Source organism: Sinohyriopsis cumingii, chromosome 2 (assembly GCF_028554795.1).
Source record: "Sinohyriopsis cumingii isolate HCF-2022 chromosome 2, ASM2855479v2, whole genome shotgun sequence".
Lineage (NCBI taxonomy): Eukaryota > Metazoa > Mollusca > Bivalvia > Unionida > Unionidae > Sinohyriopsis > Sinohyriopsis cumingii.
Genome location: NC_142962.1, coordinates 1,036,797 through 1,062,546, shown reverse-complemented (window position 1 = coordinate 1,062,546; position 25,750 = coordinate 1,036,797). Strand labels below are relative to the sequence as shown.

The 25,750-nt window shown below is 36.3% G+C and overlaps 1 long non-coding RNA gene across 1 annotated transcript; it reads right to left on the bottom strand.

The window, feature by feature from the left end:
* Window positions 1–11,957: 11,957 nt before the first annotated feature.
* Window positions 11,958–18,182, bottom strand: LOC149804195 (uncharacterized). Its single transcript, XR_016413827.1, has 2 exons — window positions 18,063–18,182; window positions 11,958–12,264 (listed from the first exon to the last, which is right to left on the bottom strand). It is a non-coding gene; the product is annotated as an uncharacterized LOC149804195 (long non-coding RNA).
* Between the last annotated feature and the right edge of the window lie 7,568 nt (window positions 18,183–25,750).

Below are 25,750 nucleotides of genomic sequence, written 5' to 3'. Positions count from 1 at the left end.
TGTTGTCGATTAAGTAAATAAACGTCGATCTTCGTTATCTATCAGTTTTAAAGCATATCCGTATCTATTGGCTATTTTCTGAATCCATTTCCATAACATTTAACTGTGGCTATTTAGCATTCTTAAGTTCGTCCAGTATATTTAGTCTTCTGATTTGCGACATTTTATCAACAGACGATTCATCACAATCATCGAGAAAATGTATCATTCCATTAGTACATTTAATCTACTTGATCAATAATAATTTAATTTTTTATTGGTATAGATAATATGGTTGGTCTCCTTGAAATATATTATTTAAAAGGTATATTAATTCTTATACGTAAATTCACTGACCTTTAACGTCATCGAAACGGAAATGAAATTCCGCGAATGTACATTTAGCGTTGGGCAGAAAAAGCCAGAAAGTGAATTCAAATATCTATGAAAATGATCAATTAGGTGAAAATCTTGCCTGCAAAGGGCAAACATGCGTACTACAAAATATTGTCTGGTCATGGATTCAACAATCCCGAGTTCGAAGATCATTGACCACAAAAAAATTAGAAACAAAATTAGAAATTGAACATGTGATATGCATGTTTTGACAAGACAGTAATATATTATGAAACAAAATTAACTGAATATACCAAGTTAAAGAAATAATTGTAATTTGTAGATATTATGTGAAATGTATTTTACACATGCATCGACATGAAGTAACACTTTATTTACATGTTTTCTCATTAATTATATGCTTCAGTCATTATACTGTCAAGCTGTATCGGTAAACGATCACCTCACGTATATGAGGTTCATGATATAAAATTAAGTCCATACATTATTACACTTGTAATAATAATAATAATAATAATAATAATGAGGACTTTGTATTGCGCCTAATCTTTAGAAGTTCTAAGCGCTTTACAACATTAGACAACACCTATAAGATAAAAAACATATATAATGATATGATTACCAAAAGAAACACCATGAAATTAGAAAACATAAAAGACATGCTGAAAATATTTAAGGTAGGAAACATTATTAGGTCTTTAAGTTTGTTCTTGCAGTCGAAATAATTGAGTTTTGAGAGCACTCTAGACTGGGATCACTGTGTCTTTGTGTCTAGGTTCAGTGGGCAATTCACTCCATGTTGCTGGGCCCTGGTATTCAAAAGAACGCTGTCCATATGACTTTGTTTTCATAGTGGGAATAATGAGTATACGATTGTCAGAAGAGGAGCGCAAGTATCTTGCTGGTGTGTACACATGGGTGAGGTTGGATAGTTATGTTGGACTGGAGTCCGTCAGTGAAACGTAGCACAGAGAACAAATTTCGTGTTCGACTCTGGATCAAATGGATAGTCAGTGTAGGGTACAGAGCAGCGGGGAGGTGTGCTCTGATCGTGGTACTCTATGATCCGAGCAGCTGTGTTTTGAACCTTTTGAAGTTTCTGGAGCAGATATTGAGATGAACCAGACAGAATTGAGTTACAAAAGTCCAGTCTTGAAAGTACTAATGCACACACAAGTGGTTTAGTGGGATCAACTGAAAGATATTTGCGAATGGAGCGGATGCGGCTCAGCTCAAGATATGCAGCCTTGCATATGTTCATGACATGTTGGTGCAATGTGAGAGTATTGTCCAGAGTAACACCTATGTTTCGTATTGATTGTGTGAATTTAATGTTGGCGTTGCTGATATTTATTGTTTGAGGTAAAGGATGTGAATGAGAAAGTCTTTGTGTTGTGATAAGAATGGCCTCAGTTTTATCATCATTCCTCTGTACCTTGTTACATGTCATCCATGATGTCACATCAGAAATGAACCTCTCTACACCTTGGATGGTAGCATCAACTTCAGTTGGGTGGCTAGATTTGTATATTTGGGTGTCATCAGCGTACAATTGGTGAGACACTGGATGATGATCTATGACACTTGAGAGCGGCTGAGTGTATAGAATGAAGAGAACAGGTCCAAGAACAAACCCCTGTGGAACACCACAACATAGATCAACTGGGCTGGAGGGTATTCCATTTGCATACACAATTTGTGTCCTGTTGACCAAGTAGGACTTGAGCCACAGTAAGGCTGTATCATGAATGCCAAATACATGCTGGAGACGGTGAAGTAATATATCATGGTTTATTTTGTCAAATGATGCAGACAAATCAAAGAGGGTAAGGACTGTAATCTTTCCGCTGTCCAAAGCAGAGAGAATGTCATTGACTACTTTTAGAAGAGTAGTTTCAGATCTGTGGCAAGGGCGATATGCAGATTGTACATTGCTAAAACGACTGTTTGAATTCAGATGAGATACAAGCTGGGATAGAACAACCTTTTCTAAGACTTTTGATATGAATGGGAGATTCGAAACAAGGCGGTAGTTCTTTAAATCGTTATGGTCTAGTGTTGGTTTCTTCAGCAGAGGCTTTACAATGGCAGTTTTGAAAAATGATGTGAATTCCCCGGATGAGAGAGAGGTATTAATAACATCAGTTAGTGAAGGCAATACTGGATCTAAGCACTCAAGCAACAGTGATGTTAGAATTGGATCAAGTTCACATCACTCTTGTGCACTTGTGCTTAATTAACTTATACAACAATGGCTGTTTCATGATAACAGTTACACTAATCCTTTGCAGCATTTTTGTTTTGCACACATTCTCTCCTTTTGCAAATGTTGTCGACATTAGACCTACTACAATCTTAAAATCTTAAATTCTACTTTTACATCGTTCAACGTGCTCTTGACATATGACTCGGTTCTTGAACGTGTGAAATTTTATTTATATTTAATATACAAAGGAATACAGGAATACTCATACTAATATGTTTGTCACTTTACCTGTTTACTTGGCTGATGGGAAGCGTCTAACCAAAACAAAGACGCATTTGTGACGGTCAGGCCTAAACACTGGACCACCAGATTTTAGAAACCGCACCATCTACCCAACGTTAAACACACACACACACACACACACGCACACACACACACACACACACGCACGCACACACACAATACGCATGCGCAAAAATTAATCAATATCCGGTTTTAATACAGAGCAACGGTCAGTGTCGTGAATTGTTCTATAACCACTTCAGATTTATATTAACTATATACCTACTCATGCATTCTCAAGGTCATATGTACACTGTGCCCCTTGCAAAATGTTTAGCTATGGCAGCAGTGTTGGTTAAGTCGAAGCGATCGAAATACCGGCAGATATATCTGATTGCAAAATTTCCGGTGACACAAGACAAACTTAAACGGGCAGCCAATATAGCGCTGCGCCAAATATCGTTTATTCAAAGCCAGAGCCACGCTGACCGCAGATGATAAGGAAAAAGTGGTCGGCAGAGAATATCCTACATAATTTACTTCTGCAACGTCGCCAACGCTCACGAACGCAAAGCTTTCGAAGATATGAAGACCAAGATGAATGAGATTACCCAAAGTGTGGTTCAAGGAGATATTGTATCATCGCTGCCAGACCATATTCTGATGGCTCTATCCTAACATTCAATAATAACCGAAACCAGATGCAAGTGACGTTGAATGCATCCCCCACATTTAACATTTTATATCCCACAGAAATTCGTTAGGTCTGACCTCTTCAACTCTATCTCCTGACACCATCGTAGCATTATCTTAGGAAGCAACGAACTGATTGATAGGCTTTCTAAGGAGTACGTTTGGAAACCTGATGGAACGTTTACATTGGCTAACTCATTGTTCTTCCAGCTTTACGCAGTTCATTAACATTTTGTGAGTGGCTGTAAACCGGCTGCGAGACATTACCTCTTGCCGAACAAATCTCGCTACACTTAGACTGCATCTGGTGCGTTACAGCCAAAGCACAATAGGCGTCAGCTGTTGAGTACTAGTGTTGCTCGTGCCATATTGGCCTTCCTCCATGAATGGCTCGCCTAACCCCGTAATTGTTTACTAGTTTGCCTCACATTATCGTTTAGCCATAGATAATTTTCGCATTCAGGGTTCATTTAGCTGATTTTATAATGTGCGAAATAATTGCAGAATCACATGAAACTATATAAACATATGCATTTCGTCGCGGTGGGCAAGCGTCACGATGATCAAACGTGATGATAAGAAACAATCGCGGTGATGAAACGTCATGTTGATTAAATGTCGTGGTAGTTAACAGGTAGTGATAAACACGTTGTGATCAAAAGGTCGGACGATCAATCATCTGGTTATCTTCTCCTACAGTAGACTAAAAAATAGGAAAGCCTACGGTTTTTTCCATATATGCACTAATTTTACTAAGTTGTGCAATAAGATCGACGCTCAAACGTAAACCAGTGCAATTTATGTACCATGGTATGACTTTTACCCAAGTTGTTATGACCATGGTATGACTTTTTCCTAAGTTGTTATGACCATGGTATGACTTTTTCCCAAGCAGTTATGGCCATGGTATGACTTTTTCCCAAGTTGTTAAGACATTGGTAGTTTTCCACCTAGATCTGTGTTTTTACTTTCTACTAGTTGTCATTAATATCAACTGCATTATGGTTGGACATTTTACCGAGTGTTTTCTTTTTCTTAGTAGATAACATAACTGTTCTGAAAAATTATACGAATTAACAACCTTCGATCAAAATCTCAATCTTGATACGTTGGCTAACTATATATTCCACTACTGATACACTGCTTGCTCTTTTAGTCACCTGAACTTCGATACTGTGACCAAGTCTTTTTTGAAAACTTTTACTATGAATTCTGTTTCATTACTCTCTCAAAGAAAGCAGTTTCTTCAATGTGTTTGGATATCTCGACGTCAACACATAGTCTTCATTAGGTAAGGAGGACTTTTAAGACTGTTTTAAATGGTTCTGCTTTGATTAGGTCTAGTCAGTTGTTTTTTTATTTTCACTTCTCGTATAAGTAAAATCTATGAATCTATGCACTCTTCGACTGGACAGTTATATGTTCAAATCGAGAATTATTCCAGTAATATTGTAAAGAATAAACAAATAGAAAAAAATGAAATAGAAAACACAGAATGGGTTAACGAAACAAAAGAGAATGATAGAAACGAAATAAGAGAAGACGTAATGCTGGAAAGTTTTAAACTAGCAGACCAGGTTTAAATCCAGAATAATAGAAATCCATGAAAATTGTCAAGTATGTTTCATGATTCCTCATTTTCTATCCTAATTTGGAAACACGTTGTCTTTCCTCTCTGGTCCATAATAGTACAATAGATGTTACCCGGGAAAAATATTGGGTAACGATATTAAAGAGTATCAAAATGTAATACCTTTCCTTTGTTTGAAGTTTTAGAAGTAATCACCTAGGGTAAGCATCAAAGTGCCACAAAAAACTTTTAGCCAGAGAATCTAAACAAGGATATGGATTATGCCTGTATTTAATATAAAAAAAAAAACAGTTCAAGACCTTGAATAACATAATAAACAAAGATAAAAGGACTTTCACAAGAAATAAATAAAGTAACAGAGAATACATTTGTTAAACACAGTTAAGAGTCACCGCGAAATGACAATTATGATAATCATAATCTGAAAGCAAAATCCAAAACGAATGAATGCAGTTGAAGGAGACAACGCGGGCAAAGGGAAAAAAAATCGCTCAAACCGGACGAAGACTCTCCACAGACCATACAAAGTTCCTAATGAATTTAATCAAAAAGCTCAAATGCAAACACGTAATCTTTCACAATGCCACTATCAAGTAACATTACCCAACACCCCATTAAAAGATAAAAATATTCTTGCTCACCTAAATAAGACAGAAATGTGTGTTCTAGAAAATGCTTGGAAGCAATCTTGGCATGATCTTGGCATGATCGGATAAACCGGATATGTTTCCGTTGTTTCAAGGAATTAACAAAAGTTGGTCACCTGTCGGAAACTTGCAACAGTATTCTCGCCAAGCTTGAATATCTTATTTGCCACAACGTATATATTTCAAAGAATATTGTTTTCTATGTTTTCCAAATATATTAGAATGAGATTATGTGATTTTGATAAAACAAAATCTAAATTGTTATTGTTCTTTGTTTGTGCCTTCCGCCTTGAAAAAGGGTTTGGCATATCTCGAAAGCGCATGACTAGTTTTTTTTTTAATTGATGCATTGTTATTTTCGTTATATATTAAGTCGTCTAGGGGCTTAACGTTAGTTAACAAGACTAGGTAAACCCAACAGGCATTCAATTTCCAAAAACATAAATTTTATTTAAATGAAATATAAAATCAAACAAAGTGAACGAATTAAAACTAACTTAGAGTGTATGAATTTTCTGAATATCTTAAATTGTACCTTCAATTTCTCATTAATCCTGAAACTGTCCAAAGTTATTCCGAAGGAAGGTTCTAATGTATGTATATGCTACCATGCTGACATCACTGCAGACCCACAGTTCTAAATCCAAATCTGTTTACTCTAAGGTAATCTCGTGTAGGTAAAATATCACTGAAGTCGTTAAAAGCTTCACATAATCCAATACAGTTATTTACATACTCAAATCCTTGAATAAATTCACATTATCTGACAAGTACTGACTTTAAATTGGAGATCTGTCATTCTTCAAAATCAAACGAACAAATATTATAGATACATCACTATTTCCTCTCAACAACTCTTACACAACTGGCATATACTGAAGAATGGAATATGTGTGCGTGTATTCTCATTACATAGTCTGTATATGAGAATCAAATAAACATAATCTGATTTAAGAAAAATCAACTCGTATTATTTCAAAATACCGTAAATGGTCATGTTGAACCAATCAACAATTAGGGTGTGCATGATAGCTATACAGCACAAACGTACTCCTACTTTCACGTGATGTTTATATGACCTCCATTCGAATTAATGTGTGGTATCTTTGACCTAAATAGCTGTTGACTTGATCTTAGCGATCTGTCACGATCATTGTTTTATAAATTATAATTTTATACGTACAGTACATGTAGTTTACCATAGGAAATACTCAACAAGTGTTTTTCGAGATACAAAGCATAAATTCTTACAATAATACCTTGGCATGCAAACAAAGACTTTTGAACTTATCCTCAGGAATATTTTTGTTCGAAGATATAGCATACATCTTCACGAATTTACTACCTAGCCTGACAATATTTTAATTTGATATCCTCACGCTGTTCTACTTGAGCAAGTAATTGTCACTGTTTTCTCCTTATAAACCTTGCCTGTTCTTTCGTTGATAAATACCGATCCTTATCAAGATGCCTTGATGTAATTAAAATATTGGGAATATGAAACTAGTATGTTTCATTAAAATATATACTGTGGAAAATAATCAAAATATTCCAAATAAAATACTAGAGCTCAAATTGTGGGCATAATATGAGAACAATGGATATAGCGAAAATAATTTGCTGGCTACATAAATTCAAATTTGGATTCAATAAACGTGATGCATCAGAATGTCCGTATGCTTTTAATCTGGATAATCTGGATAATCCATGACAGAAGCACTTGACCATCTAACTTGTGCTCATCGTAGGTCTGATTTGATTGACTCCACCTGATTTACCAAAAACACGCACCCAGAATATCTGCATTACTTTAATCTTGCAGTAAATGCCTCTTCATTAAAATCGTAATCAAGTTATTCTAAAGTAACCGATATTGTCCATTGATAGAACCCTATTATTGCAAGATTAATGTAGATAGAACATTTTTAAAGGATTCAATATAAAACGGCATCACTCAGATCAGTTGATTGTAATTTGAAAACAACACTAATCGAGTTAGGCGGAACTATTACTTTAATTCAGTTTAGCTATCCACCAATGCTGTTCAGATTTAGATTAGATAAAAAAAATATTTAAAGTAGACTGAAAAAGGTTTCACATGAAATTTCATACTTTGAAGGTGGTGGTGCTTTTTAGGATTACATGTTTGGTTGCTATTACGCTTGATATGAATGTTTTATCTCTGTATGTTTGGTTGCTATTACGCTTGATATGAATGTTTTATCTCTGTCAACATCCTCTTCTTTCTTCTTTTTATACGAAATTTGTGTCGCTGAAATAGTTCTTGTGGTGGCGTAATTTTAGTGAATATGGTGATGAAGAGATATATAACCGTGTTTCACTGAGAAAATAGATGATTTATTGGTAGATAATGAACCAACATTATCTTCTATTGTTTTATGATACTATTAATAACATTGATGGATCACTTAAGTTTCATGCCAACACACAGGTCATACACACGTACTTTGTACCTTTGAAGGAAACGAATATCCCAAGTCATTGACTTCGTACCCCTACACTTAATATTTCTTTTTAATGATAATTTATGGATTTGAGTTGCGAAATGATTTATGCATTTATTAACGCATACTTTCTAAGGACAATCTGTGTAAATGTGTTACTGATCACAATCCTTGATAAACACTTCCTGTTTTCTCGTTCGCATTCGTTTCGTTTTTATTTGTTGTCGTTCATAAGATTAGATAGATATGACACTTTATATGTAATAATGTCGCACATTCATTCCTCATAGACACAAGAACAAAAAAAACATCTTTTTCTAAAAGGGTATTAGCATAGCGGTGGAAATTTCGCCTGAATAAAGCCGATGTTATTTTAGACGTACGCATTTCAATGAACTTGCATATAACACTTCTATGTGGTTTTTTTTTCCCCAATGCTCATATGTAATTCTGAATGTGAACTTGAAAGGATGATCTATATTATTCTGTATTAATATCATCAGCTTAATTTGCGATGAGTTTGCTGAAATCGTATGGAATCTTGTCTAAAATAAAGTCCCACGCACTTAGTTATCTGTCTCCACAAAAGTCTGAATATACTCCTGAATTTTGCATCAAAAATGAGTTCAACAAGGAGTTCGTTTCATATAGCTGTTTAAATAATGGTGTGATTAAAGTTTCTCGATTTAAAAAAAAAGAACAAAATAATTTGAAAACAAACCACAACTTGCTCCTGCTTTTGTTTGAGCAAAACTTCTGCTTTGCAGCCTCAGTAAACAAACCAAATAAAAACGATATGTGGGTTTTTCTGTACAAATTGTATGGCACACGCAGCCGCCCATCCATCACACACCCTTTTATTCAAACAAGATTACAAAATACAATACGAAAACCAGTCCTCTCGTTTCAAACCTTACAGTTATTATTTTATGAAAGTATGCCATTCTTGTATAGCAAACCCAAATGTGTCACAAAGAATTACTAACTACACTCCCCATCGCTAGTGAACATCAATTAGGTCACAGTTACGATGGCCGAAGATGTTCCTACCAAATTGTGCCAATTAGAATAACTGATTGATTAACTTTGGGACACCCAAGAAAATGACTAAAACGGAAGTGACTGCTTACATCACACTTCGAAAGATTAAAAAACCCGCAAAATATATATGTTCAAAAATAAAAAAGGTTGCCAGCATAAATCAGATAAAGCACCTAGCCTTATTTACGTCATGCATTGGTGGATATCTAGTGACTGCGTGTATTCCGTTGCAAGCCACAAAGCGTGCCTCAAAAAGTCAGTTGCCTGTAGGGTGAAGAGAGGATATTTACTTTAAACGAGCGAATAACGGATATATTTCATCGAGTGGGTGAAAACTCAGTATTTCACTCATAGAAATCATTTTATTTTTTCTTAAACGTATTGGCTAGCAAGACGTGCAACATATTAAAATAGCATAGTTCTTACTGGATCCTGCGCGATGTCAGCGGTTTACCGTTTATGTTCTGCTGTGTTTTTTGAATACTTGCACAAAAAATATAAACAGTAACGTAATGTTTCCTTCCCAATTCAAAGCAAAGTTGCACATTAAGAGAAATCAATTTGCACTTTGCTGCATTTGAAATCTTACCAAAAGTCTAATAATAACTTAAGGTTTCTGGCCATACGGTTGTCTGTTGACGGACAGTGGGACAATACGAGATTATTCCACTCCTGTGAATTATCAAATAAATTTTCCATAGAAACTCCAGTGATTTTATTATTAAATTATTACTATTAAAACACATTATAAATCTACTCTAATGTGTTTAAGGGCCGCACAAGTTCCAGTTGTAGAAACAAGAACATGCTTTATGAATTTAATAACTGTGACCTGGTTCAGTGTTGAAACATTAAAAGAAGTACGATTGGGAACGTCATAATATTGTATTAGGACATCATTATGAACAAAACACATGTGCATTTTTGAGGAGTTCATCTGTGTGTTGCACTTAAGTGTTACGATGACCAAAATGAATTTTGTAATAAGGAAAGAGAGAGCAATATCTGGTCAGTTTTATTATGAATAGCTCGTCTTTATATCGTCAAATGCTACCCAATGCTTTCCTTTGCTCCGTCGTTCTCATATTAATTGGGGACATTCCTAAAGTCCAGTTGTTAATACAATATTGTAATTATTTTGAAGAGTAAAATTCTACCTCTCTTACAGCATTCTATATTCATCCGATTTTTTCTATGCTTTCTACCTTATTCCCATTTAGTAGCTTCAACAATTTCCTATTCAACATTCCACCACTCTTACAGCATTTAATATTCGTCCGATATTTTCTATGCTTTCTACCTTATTCCCATTTAGTAGCTTCAACAATTTCCTATTCAAATTGCGTATATACTCGCTTATTATTCGAGTAAAACTGTAAAGAACAAAGATCCAGATATGCGGTAGCATAATGCGCCTGCATATCAGGGTCTATTGAACTGCACAGACCCTGATCTTCCGGCGCATTATGCGACGACAAATCTGGGTCTGTGCAGGTTACAGGTGGACTCGTCTTATAAGCGAGTATATATTGTATTTATCTTGTTTCTGTATTCTATTTTGTCCGGGATATAACGTTATTAACGAACTTAGATGCAACTGTAAAAGAGATCCAAGCAAAAAGAAAAAGATCAAAAGAAAGCTCCCATAAACCGCGGTTTCAACGTAAAGCAATATTACGTTCAGTTTTCATTAAGTGAGTGCCAGAGAATTTGATAATTATATTCCAGGCCATTAATTTTAATTAATTCCATCTTTGTTCTTCTTATTCAATTATATTCTTCCACTATATTGTTTTACTCCATTGCTCCATTAGTGTTTGGAAACAGTTTTTGTAAAAGGATAGGGAATAGGATTCGACCCATAGAACCTGCTCAACTTTCTGATGAAATATGTCGTTCACAGATCAATCATTGATGGTAGGTTTTCTCTCCATTCCTACCCCTTCTCTTGTTTAGTGTTTCCTGTTGCTTGTGTGTGAGAGAGGTCGTTTTTGGCAAGTAACCCCCACCCAACCCCACCCCACACCTTCCACCACCAAACAGATACGATATAGGAAAGGCAGCTATCATTTTGCTTTACATGAGAATGGGAAAAAATAAAGAACAAAAAGCAAACTAGAGAGAATTAAATTTTTGACAAATTTGCAAAAAGTGACGAAGCTGGTATCCTTTTAATATATTTTGGATTCAAATTTTAAAGGCAAAATGGTTTCGAGAGTCGCTCATGAAATTCATATTCAGTGGTAGATTCGTGATAATTTTGAAGGGTATTTAAAGTGTATAAGGAATTGAATAACTGGGACTTTAATCGAATAAATTAGACAATTATGTTTCACGTAACTCTGACACAAGAAATAATGCTATTTAAGTTGAACGTTTTAAAGTGGGAAATATTGTAAGATGGAAGAGCTAGGAAAGCCTATTATTAAACTGGGAAAGTAAATAACAAGGGATAATATTTGATTGCAGCCAACCAGAATTGCGAAAAGTAGTGAGATGAAAAGCTCCAAATTGAACTTCCCTTTCCGTAACTAGGGCAATAAGATACCGTCTTCCTGCTGCATTCCAAAGCTGATAAAATACATTTGCTGGTCGAATATATATTGGATAATGCGATGAAATTTGTTTCAGGCGAAGAGAAATAACGATGACTTTGATGCCATAATAGCATAACACAAACAAAATAAAATACTCACTGAAAACAAAATTCAACTAATTCGTTCTATCACAACGTTAGCAGCTAAACAGGTTGGCACGATATGCATTATAATCTTATATGTAGGCCACATCATTGTAAATATTACCGCAGAAACAGTTCATAAGACAGCAGTCTATGGCCAAAACGATTCTCTTCCGGTTCATTCAAAGACGTATTAAGTTCATGGCTCGACATTAATCCTTAATTCATGGAACCTGTGTATGACGTAGAACAGTCACAGTTACAATATCTGGGTGAAGCCTCAAGTCTTTTGTAAGATTTCATAGTTCCACGTGTGAAAATGCCTATAAACAAAACAAAGCTTATTATTAATTTAAAAGACATTATAATTATAAGGATTAGATACATATAACCAAGGAAACGGAAAAAAGGAACTGGAGGACAAAGCAACACAATTAAGAACATTCAGCAGAAGAAACAGTTTTCATTTTAATTTTGAAAACGATTGCCACTTGTTACATTAGATATTGACTTATAAACTTTATAAACTTACCTTTTCATATACTATATAAAAATGACAAACATTCCTTTCACAGGAAGTACATAATGGGGAATAAAGTCAAATAGCCTAAAAACTAATCTATTTCTTGATACAACTATGAAAAAAATGAAAAACAGTATGTTGGTCGATAATTCAAAATGGAAGTAATCTGTGAATCTGTCAAGTATTCTTATGACTGGAAAATATTATTTTCAAACAAATTACTTTCATGTAAGATATGTATATATATATATATATATATATATATATATATATATATATATATATATATATATATATATATATATATATATATATATATTCTCTCATTCAGCGTAATGGTACTTGCCTGAGGAGAGTCGGTCAGATACGAGTACGTAATGGTATTTACCTGGGGAGAGTCGATCAGATACGAGTACAGATCAAATTACTAGAGTGATATCCATTTGTATGGATAGTTTTCCCTTACAACAGCTGGAAACGTGTAAGAGCAATCATCCGTTTATTAATTCTAACGTTACCGTATAACGACCTTTTGCTGAACTGTCCAGTTTATCAAAATAATTATACGCCATTTGTTTGAATTAGAAATACTGATGCGTGAAAATACTGAATAAACAGTGTGCAGCTTTTTAAATGGATGCTGCGCGTTGCGAGAATATGCTTACAATTGTTTCCAGTCAAGATGTGTACACATGGTAACGAGCCATGAACCACCAAATAGTTTTACATGTCATCATTGGGTTGCTCTTGCTGCAAATAATTCAGTAGCTGCTGCTCGCCATGGCTATATGGCAGGGTATGAACATAAAAAAAATATAAGTTAATTTCAAGAGCTTCATATATTAATGACCACAACATTAATGTTTATGAAGCAAGAACTTGTTCAAGCTGTCTGATAATTTATTTGCTTGGTTTTAGGGAGTGTGTGGTAGATTTCCATTTTGAAAATGAGAGAGTTCCTCTATTTATATCATGAATTTAACATAATAAATCCTTACCCATCAGATTATTAGTAACTTTTCGTTGATTATTTGAGGGTTTTCTGAATGCTGTTATCTCATAACTGAAATATTTTTCTTTAAAATTGAAGTAGCAGTACTCTTAGGTTATACCAGTCTGGCATGTACAAAATTACCTTGCAGGTAGAACTACCAGTCTGGCATGTACAAAATTACCTTGCAGGTAGAACTACCAGTCTGGCATGTACAAAATTACCTTGCAGGTAGAACTACCAGTCTGGCATGTACAAAATTACCTTGCAGGTAGAACTACCAGTCTGGCAGGTAGAACTACCAGTCTGGCATGTACAAAATTACCTTGCAGGTAGAACTACCAGTCTGGCATGTACAAAATTACCTTGCAGGTAGAACTACCAGTCTGGCATGTACAAAATTACCTTGCAGGTAGAACTCTGAATTTGTCAAGGAAGTTCAACCGCCTGAAATCAAAGACATTAGCTTTTTATAAATCTAGCTAGGACTCGTAAAAAGGATGGTCACAAAGTAATTTATCCAGTGCACAACAAAGTCTACAGTTGGCGAGCAAACACACGTTTCAGACACATTCTTGCATGTAAAACAAACCCTGTTGTTTTAAGTACATTCAAAACGTTTCTCTGGGAAAAATGACAGTTTCTCTGAGATTTGACTGCCATTCGCCAAAGAAGACAAATCCAGACCCAAAACTTTAAGTGTTACTTTTACAATATAATCAAGACAACTGTACACTAAGTAAAGGAGACTGATGTGCTGATCAGGTCAACAGCTTAGAGGTTATAAGCTGTATAACTGATACAACAATGAGCCAGTGCTCATCGTTAATGAACAACGCAATGACCGCATATCCTCTTCGAAAGCCCATGATTTTGTATACACTAACTTAGACAACCCATCTCTATTGCTACGTTAGTCATTATGAGATCCAAGTAGAAAATGTCTTCACTATATTCTAGCAGTTAGATGGCGGAAGGAAATTAGGCGGTCGCCTTACATGAATATGCAGCAACCATGGCAACAATTCAACAGCTTTTAAAAGGCAGCTAACAGGATCTGCGACAAACTGACATTCGTAGCAGCGGTTGTTGATTCTCTGTCACCATGTTCATGTCATGGCTGCAGAGTTGTAGATGTTAAATGTCCATTTTAACACAAAGATTCAACATTAGAAGACTATATCGAGGACTCCACTACACGTCTAACTGAAGATGGAAGGGCCCTGAAAGATCATCATCAATATTATAGTCAATTTCAACATAATCTATTGTCCACAGTGTTGAAACATGCAATACTTGTTGCCTCACATTAAGAATGATGACTATGTTACATATTTCCAGAGACAGGGATTTCATTTCTAGGATGACTGAATGAGTTACAGTAATCTATTTAAACTATTTTATGCCTGAGCTGCTAATAAGGAGGTTGGAACACAGTGCAGTTACTTTGCATTGTAGTGTAACTGACCAAAATACTAAATTGTTCATAACATTCTAAAGATGACGGTAAAGCAGATATGATTGGTTGTGTCATTCGAAAGTGCAAAATACAATGGTCCCATCTGAAATGTATAAAAATGAAGCGTGTGCCACAAGGACAGTGGTTTTGCAGTGTAAAAGGAATAGTTTGAATCTGAATTTCTGTAGTGTTTTCAGAATATACTGAATGAAAGGTACAAATGTTAAACAACATCATCTATTGCGTGTACAACATCAAGCATGAAACTTGACCTATGTAGTCAATAATGACTTTACACATCTATTGCTATCAGTGCTTTCTTGTTATTTGACTAGATATATTTCATCTAAACCTATTAACCGAAAGCTCTATTCAAAGTTACCTAAAAGAGACACTTTATTAATTGTACTACTAAATGATGTAAAGTTTTGTCAACAGAACCTACTGGTTTACTACATATTAGTAACAGCCGAGTCACTCATGATCATTGTATACAACGCCATCACCAAGATTGGTTAAACTTCGCAGCAAAGAATCAGTTTATCAATGCAAGCTTGATTGTCTTTACTGGCTTCGTCATTTAATGATTTTATCATACGTTTTGGCAGCATACCTTGTTGAATTGTGTTATATTTTTTTATAAGACCTATAACTCTGTCAACATGTATTCGTACACAACGTATATTCCGTGACTTCTCTACCTCCCTAAAGGACAAATGTTTCTTGCATTTTGTAAATGCAGGTATGATCAGTTCTGCTGAAAACACACTTAAGTCATAACGTAATGTGAATCCACTACCTGCAAGAATCTGATCACGTGGATGATGTAAATTTGGATTAATAAACCCTGAGGATCTTACAATCTCTGTGTCAGAAATTCTACCTCCCTAAACCGTAGATACCAATGACACCGATCCCAGTGAATTGCACCAACTAGGTATTTTGACGATGCTGTACGTTTTATAATTGGAATAATATTTGGCTCATGCATAAAACATTTTCGGCCATTCAATACATATTTCAAAGCACTCACTTAGGCATGTAAGTCTGAGAATTTGTTACTGAAGACATTTGGCAACGTATTGCCAATGAATAATAAAGCCTAACTTTGCAGTTAAAATATCATTCGTCTCCAAAACATGACATGCAAAGTTGACATCCATGTGTATCAGTATACCACGTGCTCGTACAGTTTTACGTATGAAATGCTTTGGATTCTGTAATCGATACTAGAACATGGTTTCAATTCTGCAAGATAAAACACATCTGTAAAGTAAAAGGTTATCGTGATTTCCATAGGAGAAAAACAACATTTCTAAGTAGTTTTGAATAAAAACAAACTAAAACAGTTTTCCTCTTAGCGCCGGGAACAGAAGTCGACCAACGTGAAACCGTGCAAACCAACTGATATGGGCAGGGATAAGATCTCAAGGTCTGACATGAAGAGTACCCGGTACATTAATACACTGGTACCAGGTCTCATATAAAGAGTGCCCAGTGCAATAATAAATTGGTACCAGGTCTCATATAAAGAGTGCCCAGTGCAATAATAAATTGGTACCAGGTCTCATATAAAGACTGCCCAGTGCAATAATACATTGGTACCAGGTCTCATATAAAGAGTGCCCAGTACAATAATAAATTGGTACCAGGTCTCATATAAAGAGTGCCCAGTGCAATAATAAATTGGTACCAGGTCTCATATAAAGACTGCCCAGTACAATAATAAATTGGTACCAGGTCTCATATAAAGACTGCCCAGTACAATAATAAATTGGTAACAATAATGAACAGGGGAAAAATGAATTAGTAACAGGTTAGACATAAAGATGGTCCAGATCAAGAATGAATTAGTAACAGGTCTGATATAAAGAGTGTCAGTGGCGTCGCTAGGGGGGTACGGGGGGTGCGGACCGCACCGGGTGACACCATCTCAGAGGGGTGACACCAAAATGAAAAATTGCAAATTTTACAGAGCACACACTGCTCGGTCTACTCGGATTTCATAAGCGGATAACCGATCATAGTTAAATACATGACTAGCAGGCACGGGGTGCCACCATGCAGTCTGCATTTTTTATACTGTGGACTCATTTTAAGAAGAAGAAATTCATGGTGGAAGTCTGCAGGGGTGACACCATGAGTTTACCGTACTTTTTGACACCAACCCTAGCGACGCCGCTGAAGAGTGTCCATTGCAAGAATGAATTAGTAACAGGTTTGATATAAAGAATGTCCAATGCAAGAACGAATTAGTAACGGGTCTGATATCAAGGGGGTCCATGCAAGAATGAATTAGTAACAGGTCTGCTATAAAGAGTGCCCAGTGCAAGTATGAATAAGTAACAGGTCTGATATCAAGTGTCCAATGCAAGAATGAATTAGTAACGGGTCTGATATAAGGAGTGTCCAATGCAAGAATGAATTAGTAACGGGTCTGATATCAAGAGTGTCAATTGCAAGAATGAATTAGTAACTGGTCTGCTATAACGAGTGTCCAATGCAAGAATGAATTAGTAACACGTCTGCTATAACGAGTGTCCAATGCAAGAATGAATTAGTAACAGGTCTGATATAAAGAATGTCCAATGCAAGAATGAATTAGTAACAGGTCTGATATAAAGAGTGTTCATTGCAAGAATGAATTAGTAACTGGTCTGATACAAAGAATGTTCAATGCAAGAATGAATTAGTAACAGGTCTGATATAAAGAATATCCAATGCAAGAATGAATTAGTAACAGGTCTGATATAAAGAGTGTCCATTGCAAGAATGAATTAGTAACTGGTCTGATACAAAGAATGTTCAGTGCAAGAATGAATTAGTAACTGGTCTGCTATAAAGTGTGTCCAGTGCAAGAATAGATTAGTAACAGGTCTGATATAAAGAATGTCCGAATCAAGAATGATTTAGTACAGACTATAATAATATAAATAAACTTTCTAGGTTGAGGTTGAAGGGTGATTGACGGTACTCACAGAAACGTATATTTTGTAAATAAACTGAAAAGCTATATGTGTGTAGAGAACAAAAGTTTCGCTAATTTCTATGGATCCTTAATTTCTTGCGAAGTTATCAATTTATCAGCAATCTTCCAATGAATTTAAGAAATTAGCTCAAATAAAGCAGAAATTTAATTTTAACTTACCCAAACCCATGGCTTCGTTTTCGTTTTCTTAAGCAAGTAACAAGGAATGATAAAATATATACGGTGCGTAAAAGCAACTGTCATCAAATATTTCTGACTTGTATGGGTCGTCTGTCAAAATGCCAACACTAATCAGTCTATGATCAATATATTTAATGACCTGAAATTTCATTTACCACCTATCCTTCTGATAATTGGCGGCTGCTTTCTGTAAATAGATGACGCAATTTGATTATCTCTAGACTGCAATTTGATAGCTTTGCAGGTTTTCATCTTAAAGAACTGGTGCGTTGAAACTGAGATATAAGTAGAATGTAAAGGTTTTCAGCTGATGATACTCAAAGCAAGGTCAAGGACTAAAATATACCAGTTTATACCACTTCAAAGGAAACAACATATACCATGTACGCAGACCTTATGAACACAAATCTGAATGTGCAAACAAAGAATCTCATGCAAGAGGCATATTTAACGCTTACATAAAATTATAATGTTTGAAACATGACAAAACTGAAAACAATTATCACATTCCATTGAAATGACCATTTCTGCATGTGCACAATCATTAGACTCTTGACAATAAATGTCTCGTTCAGGACTCACGGTACTAATTCAGTTCCCATAGTAAACATATCCAATCACCATGATATTGAAAATTTAATAACTTAAATTTTGAGTGCTCATGATCAAACTTATATTTATCAGTACAGATGAAACCAGGATATCAGCTTCTCTATAGAAGAAAGGATATGAGCCGCTGCATTTTCTGGACCTGCATGTGTTTGAAACATGCGCTTTCAATTCCGCATCAATGAGTCAGGTGCTAAGTTTAGTAATGAGTGTTCCAAACTCAAGACTGTTAAAATACTGAAATTCCATCAGTAAAACAATGTCTCTGGGTTTTTTTCACTTACAACTAGGATACGCTCTCAAAAAAGGTTCTTTTTCCTAAAACATAACTTACATTATTAACCAATCCTGGGAAGCGAAACCCTGATATAATATATTTTATGTTCACCCATTTCCAGGCTTCTTCCCATTTTTCCATATCATTAGTACCGTGTGTCCTTCAAGATACTCTCATTAAAAACTATTGAAGACTACAGGATATGAATTGACACGTCGACTTCCCTTTAGTCAGTACTGGTTCTTTGCAGTGATATGCTTTGTGTTTAGCTATTTTCTAATTTATACTTGATGACTGATCTGAATGTTTTTCTGGATATGTTGCTTTACTGTAACCTCTGGAACAAGTTATCTCGATATTTTGCTTATTACAACCTCCAGAATACGTTATCTGGATATTTTGCTTTACTGCAACCTCCAGAAGACGTTATTTGGATCTTTTGCTTTACTGCTACCTCCACAAAACGTTATCGGGACAGCCTGCTTTACTGCAACCTGCAGAAGAGGTTATCTGGATATTTTGCTTTACTGCAACCTCCAGAAGACGTTATCTGTGTAATTTTTGCTTTACTGCAACCTCTAGAACACGTTATCTCGATATTTTGCTTTATTGCAACCTCCAGAAGACGTTATCTGGATATTTTACTTTACTGCAACCTCCAGAAGACGTAATCTGGATTTTCTGCTTTACTGCATATTTCAGAAGACGTTATCTGGATATTTTGCTTTACTGCTACCTCCAGAAAACGTTATCGGGACAGTCTGCTTTACTGCAACCTCCAGAATACGTTATCTGGATAGTTTGCTTTACTGCAACCTCCAGAAGACGTTATCTGGATATGTTGCTTTACTGCAACCTCTAGAAGACGTTATCTGGATATATTGCTTTACTGCAACCTCTAGAACACGTTATTTGGATATTTTGCTTTATTGCAACCTCCAGAAGACGTTATCTGGATATTTTACTTTAATCCTACCTCCAGAAAACGTTATCGGGACAGTTTGCTTTACTGCAACCTCCAGATGACGTTTTCTGGATAGTTCGCTTTACTGCAACCTCCACAAGACCTTATCTGCTTCGTGCAAAGTTGAGATTTATAAAGCTCTTATTTCTATTCCTTCTTCAATCCAAGACAGAGATCCGTGACTACCTATTTATACTGTCTGAATTAGATTAGCTATGACTGACGACATTTCGGATTTATTAAGAACAATCTGTTACGCCATGTACTGTTAGGAGCGCAGTGGGTTTTAGGAGGGCTTTATGTAAATTTATGATCTATGAAACTGCAGAGTTTGTAAAATTGCTATAATCAGATACATACATACATACATACATACATACATACATACATGCATGCATGCACGCATGCATGCATGCATACATACATACATACATACATACATACATACATACATACATACATACATGCGTAACATGCAGATATACATGCAGAGAGAGAGAGAGAGAGTGAGTGGGGGAACAAATTCTCACAGAGGTCTTGTAAAAAACAAATTACAAAAACAGAGACAAACCAGACGAAACAATAAACACAAAAGTGAAACGTTGGGCTAACAAAGCTTCCCATTATTATGGGATATAATCTTATTTCAAAACTATCGCGCATTTTCGGTTTGAATTCCGATATATGAAGATGGAGGCGCATTTTTGCATTTTTATTTTTTCTCGTACGAAATAATGTTCTCAGAATGTTGAGGATTTCTTAGTGAACACGTGGAAAAATCTGCGAAAACACTGATGTCCATTTAAGAAGGCCGTTGATCAGTTCATCTAGATAGAGTTTGGGCAATGCTGTTTCCCAGTTAAATGCTGATTTGTCCAGCCAAGAAAGATATTAATGTTGTCATATTGGTTGGTAATATATTTTGTTCTTGTCAGTATTACAAGTTTTTGAAAAGCATTTGGATAGAAAGGACAGTGAATCCGACAGCAAGTTATTTACACCTTTGCTACTTATAATCCGTTTGCAACGTAAGAGGTACCGTGATTTATTTTGCATTTCGTGTTCAATTTGTTTTATTACATCAAATTGCATTTAATCTCCAGTTAAAATGGATAATAAAATCAGCATAGTTAACCTATTTCTCGTTCCGATTGAAGAAAACATGTGCAATTTTAAATAGTAACTGATTGAATCATTTTTACTTTTGTAACCCCTTCAACGACTTGGCTTTAGTTTACAATCAATCATTTTGAGAAAGATATTTGATAGATGTCTATTGAATTTTCCCATCCACGTTGAAGACAGCAGAGCTGATTTTTGTAAAATGGTAATGATTTATGGAGGTAATTCCATTTTCCTTTGTTGTCTAAATAACCTTTTACACGTTTCAGAATTACTGGCATATACCCAAATCATACTGTAATTTACAAAAATTTGACGCTTTAACCGTCTCGAATTCCCAATATTCCAAATATCAAATAATGAGAAAGGCGAGAGATTTACCAGTTCAAGAAAACAAAATATTACTAACATTTTTCCAGATTATTTTGAAGTCTCGTTCACAGAAATCAAGCTATCTTAAAAATCGAACAGACTGATTAAAATGAAGTCAAGTATAATAATGTGCAATTTTAAGTTTTCAAATTGTTAATACGTTTGAAAGAGCGTCTGCAATTCTTTAGAAACGATTAGTTCAAATCTGGTGCAAAATGTCTGCATATTGTTATATTATAGTAATTACTACACCAACAGTTCCTATAATGTCGATGATGATATTATAAAGAATTAAAGACAGAGATGAATATAACCGTATGTACTCGCTTATAGGACGAGATCAACTACAAACTGCACAGATCCTGATCTGTGGGCGCAATTTCCGCCAAAGATCTGAATCTGTGCAGTTTGTAAAGAGTAATCAATAGAACAAACAACAAAGACCCTGATCTGCACGTGTATTTTGTAACGGCAGATAATGATCTCTATTGTTTGCAGCTTGACCTGTCTTATGAGCGATTGTATACGGTAGTTTAATCTTGCGCACAAGTTATATATAAATAGTCCGGACCCAATCGTGAGATTGTCATGTAAATAAGATGTTTGTGTTTTGTATTTATAGGTTAGTAGTAGTGAAGGGGAACGATATACAGACAATGGGAAAATACATTACAGACCACCACCACCGGGGACGATATACGGACAAGAGAAATCTCGGTCAAAAACACCCTGGGACAATATACAGACAAAGGTATTGGGACTGAATAGGGACAATAGGAATGGAACAGGGGAGGTGACGTCACAGTACTGACTATTAGCAACAATGTAGCAAGGGACTGACCTCCATCCGGACCAAAGAGCGGGGAAAAAAACCTAGAACGCTTGGCCGGAACGGGACTAACACAGACAACAGACAACATGCAACAGATAAACAACTATACAACTAACTAAAAATAATCTTAGGCAAGAAAGCAAATCATTTTGAGGCATTTGATGGGCCCTGAAAAGGGCCTTTGGGTTCTTCTATTTTCCCCAATTCCTCCACTATTTCCTCACTTTGTCAATCATTCCTTTCTTCGTTTTCTCTTTCTTTAGCATCCAGTCAGGATGGCCCATCAATCTAAATGTTTCCTGCACCTTCATCCAGTTTTGATTTAGTCTGTCAAAGTCCTCTTTTTTCTTTCTGTTTTCATTGTCCTTTCTTTCCTTAGACCATCGTTCTTTTATCTTCTTCACTTCTTCTTCCAGCACTTTTCTCATCAGTTTTTATGTTTTCTTCAGCTGGTCCAACTCCCACTTCACAAAGGACCACTCTGTCCAAAGCAGTATGTCTTCTAAAAAAATACCTGACTTTCATTACATTATCAAGGGCCTCCTTCAAGCTACCCACTCTCACGTATCCTGGTTGAATGAAGCCTCGTAACGTTTCGACTTCCTCTTCAACCATGCCCTGGGTCATATCCCTGGCTACTTTAAGGTTGGTCACTTGACTTGTCACAAAGTCTTTGGTAACTTGATATCTCCATTCATGTTGTAGCCTTTACGCGGCATCCACTATCCAGTACCAACTGTCCTCTAACTGGTTAAACAAATCCATTGTCATCTTCTTTTCTTCTGTGTAGAAAGGCGTGAAAAACGAACGTTTTGACTTTATATTTGTCAAGCAAGGACGTTAAGGAAAACATCCCCTACACTCACTTCACATATTATCTACTTTCCATACACACGAGAAGGAGAAAAAAAACAAACCCAAAATATACTATCAAAAAACCCAATATCTACTATCCACACACGGGAAGAAGAAAAAACAAATCCTTACTATACTATCCACAAAACCATATTTTACTATCCACTCACGCGAATGAGAAAAACAAACAGCAAATATACTATCAATAATCACAAATATACTATGCACACACGAGAAGAAACCCAAAAATTCAATCCCATAATATACTATCAATAACCACAATATACCATCCACACACGGCAAAAAGACACAAAAACCCCAAGTATACCATCCACACAGGTGGGAAGGGAAAAAACACCCTACTATTCACACAAACGTACGCGAACCCTTACAAACCCAAAAAATCTACTATCCAGGCAAGCATAAGCTCATTTATACAAACACACACTCTACTATCCACACAAACGTACGTGAGCTCATATACACACACACACACACACACACACACTCACACATACACACACACACACACAATAACATCAGTAAATGAGTGAGTGTTTATAACCACATTACTCCACATTCACACAAATTGGCAACTTGAAAATAGTCTCTTTTCTAGAGGTTTGGTTAGCCCGAGAAGGGCTGTTGTTTGAACTCCAAATGCACCTGTTAGTGATTACATCTCGAAGGCCGTGCCTCCCCCACCATATCCTACTCCAGTCGTTCACCGTTGTGGTTGGAGCGCTGAGGGAGGTTTATTTGCATCAGTCTCCCAGTCTTCACTGTGCTGCTACTGGTTTTTGTGCTGATAGATGCAGCGGTGTTGGTAGTTGCTGTGGTGTTTGTCTCTGTGGAGGCGTCCTCGCCTCAGGTTTGACTTCACACACAGGCCTCATCATTACGTGATGTAGGATAGTTGTTTTCTTTTCTTCCTCTTCTTTCTTTTTTGTCTTCTCCTCTTCTTTTTCTATTCTGGCCTCTTCGGCTATGGTGTCAATAGCCAGCTCATCCAGGTGCCGCCTGGCATGCTGCAGGTGCATCTGAAGTTCAATCAATTTAGCAATTATGCTGCTCATTCTTCACGGTTGATGAACCAGCAATGGTAGCTAGATTGACGATCATTTCCTTTTATATTTGTTAAACACGGACGTAAAGGAAACCATCCACTGTCACCAAAACTTACATTGCCCATATCATTACCCCAAAAAACATGGATCGCGGGGACTTAAAATAAACACTCACATTTTACTTACAAACCCTAACAACAATCAAAACCTCACTGACAAGCTACTGAAAACGAAGTGCTTATAGACACACTTCTAACAAATGCAAAGACACGATGTGCTTATATACATACTTCTATTTTTTCTAACTTACTAACATGCCATTGGCAATTGAATTTGTATCACTTTTCTAGAATATTGGGTAGCACTGAAAAGGGCTGTTTTTTGTGGACGAGGAGCGATGGCAATCATTTTCTGTCTAAGATTGCGTCCCCATCTGGCGGTAGGCTTTCCCATAGGATAGGGTCTGCTTCATCGGAAAGAGAAGGAGAACACTTTGGTGTCTACACGGTAGTCGACAAAACATCTGCCTGGTTCCTGCTGCTGCTGTTGTTGCTGCTGCTGCTGCTCTCTTTGCTTTTTTCTGAAGAATGTACTTCTCCGTCCATTCTTTTTTCTCCTTCTTTATTTCCTCTCTGAAGAACTCCTCTATGAGGTCTTCAGTCACTCTCAACATTCTGACATTCTCTGTCTCTGCATGTTCGGTATCAGGCTTTGCCACGATGTCTGGCTAAGCATTATTTTTGGTGTTTAAACAAAGGTATCGTGCCTTTCAAGACGTTCAAACAACACTCGCACACGGGATCGATGACAACTTTGGATGCTGTTTGAATGAGTTTATTTTGCATGGATGGAGAAGCTTTGGACAGGACGGACAACATATCCCCATGTTTGACCAAACGACGAGGCATTCCATTCCTTTTCTTTTCTTTTTGGTTTAGAAGAGGGATGGCTTCTTTGGGTGTTTAGGAGCACAAACACACTGATTCCCATTCTTTGCCTCATGTCTTTATATACTGAAACGCGTCGCCATTGATTGCCTTAGGTCGTAACAACTTGAAGATAGGCATCACGCGTCGTGAAGGGGTTCGCAGCGGACTAAATCGGACAGTTCTTGTTTGGACAAATCCAGTAATCTCTGTAACATGCCCGATCTTTCTTGGATCTTGATTTTGTGCGCACGTACTTTGTGAGCAGCTGCTACTGCAGCTAAGAGGAGGAGGGTGTCACCGCTGTAGAAGTTTTTGGAGAATCGGGTTTCTTTTGTTTCATCAAATGATGAACAACCGATGTCAGATTGCGTTTGGCAGGCATCAACAACAGGCAGGTCGTGGTTAGTGAATGTCGAGATGACCAGATGGGTTTGACTGTGGTCAGACAAGATTCCGTCGTCTTCGCTAGCAATGCCTTTCTCAAATACGATAGAATCACCTTGGCTTTCTCAGAAGAGTCTGTACGTCGATTGGAGCAGCAGAGGGGGCGAATCGGACATTTTGTCCAATCGTTATTTTGCTTAATTATTACTTTCTGCAACTCAACGATCTAGTGTCGTCAGCGCCTGGTAAAAAAAAA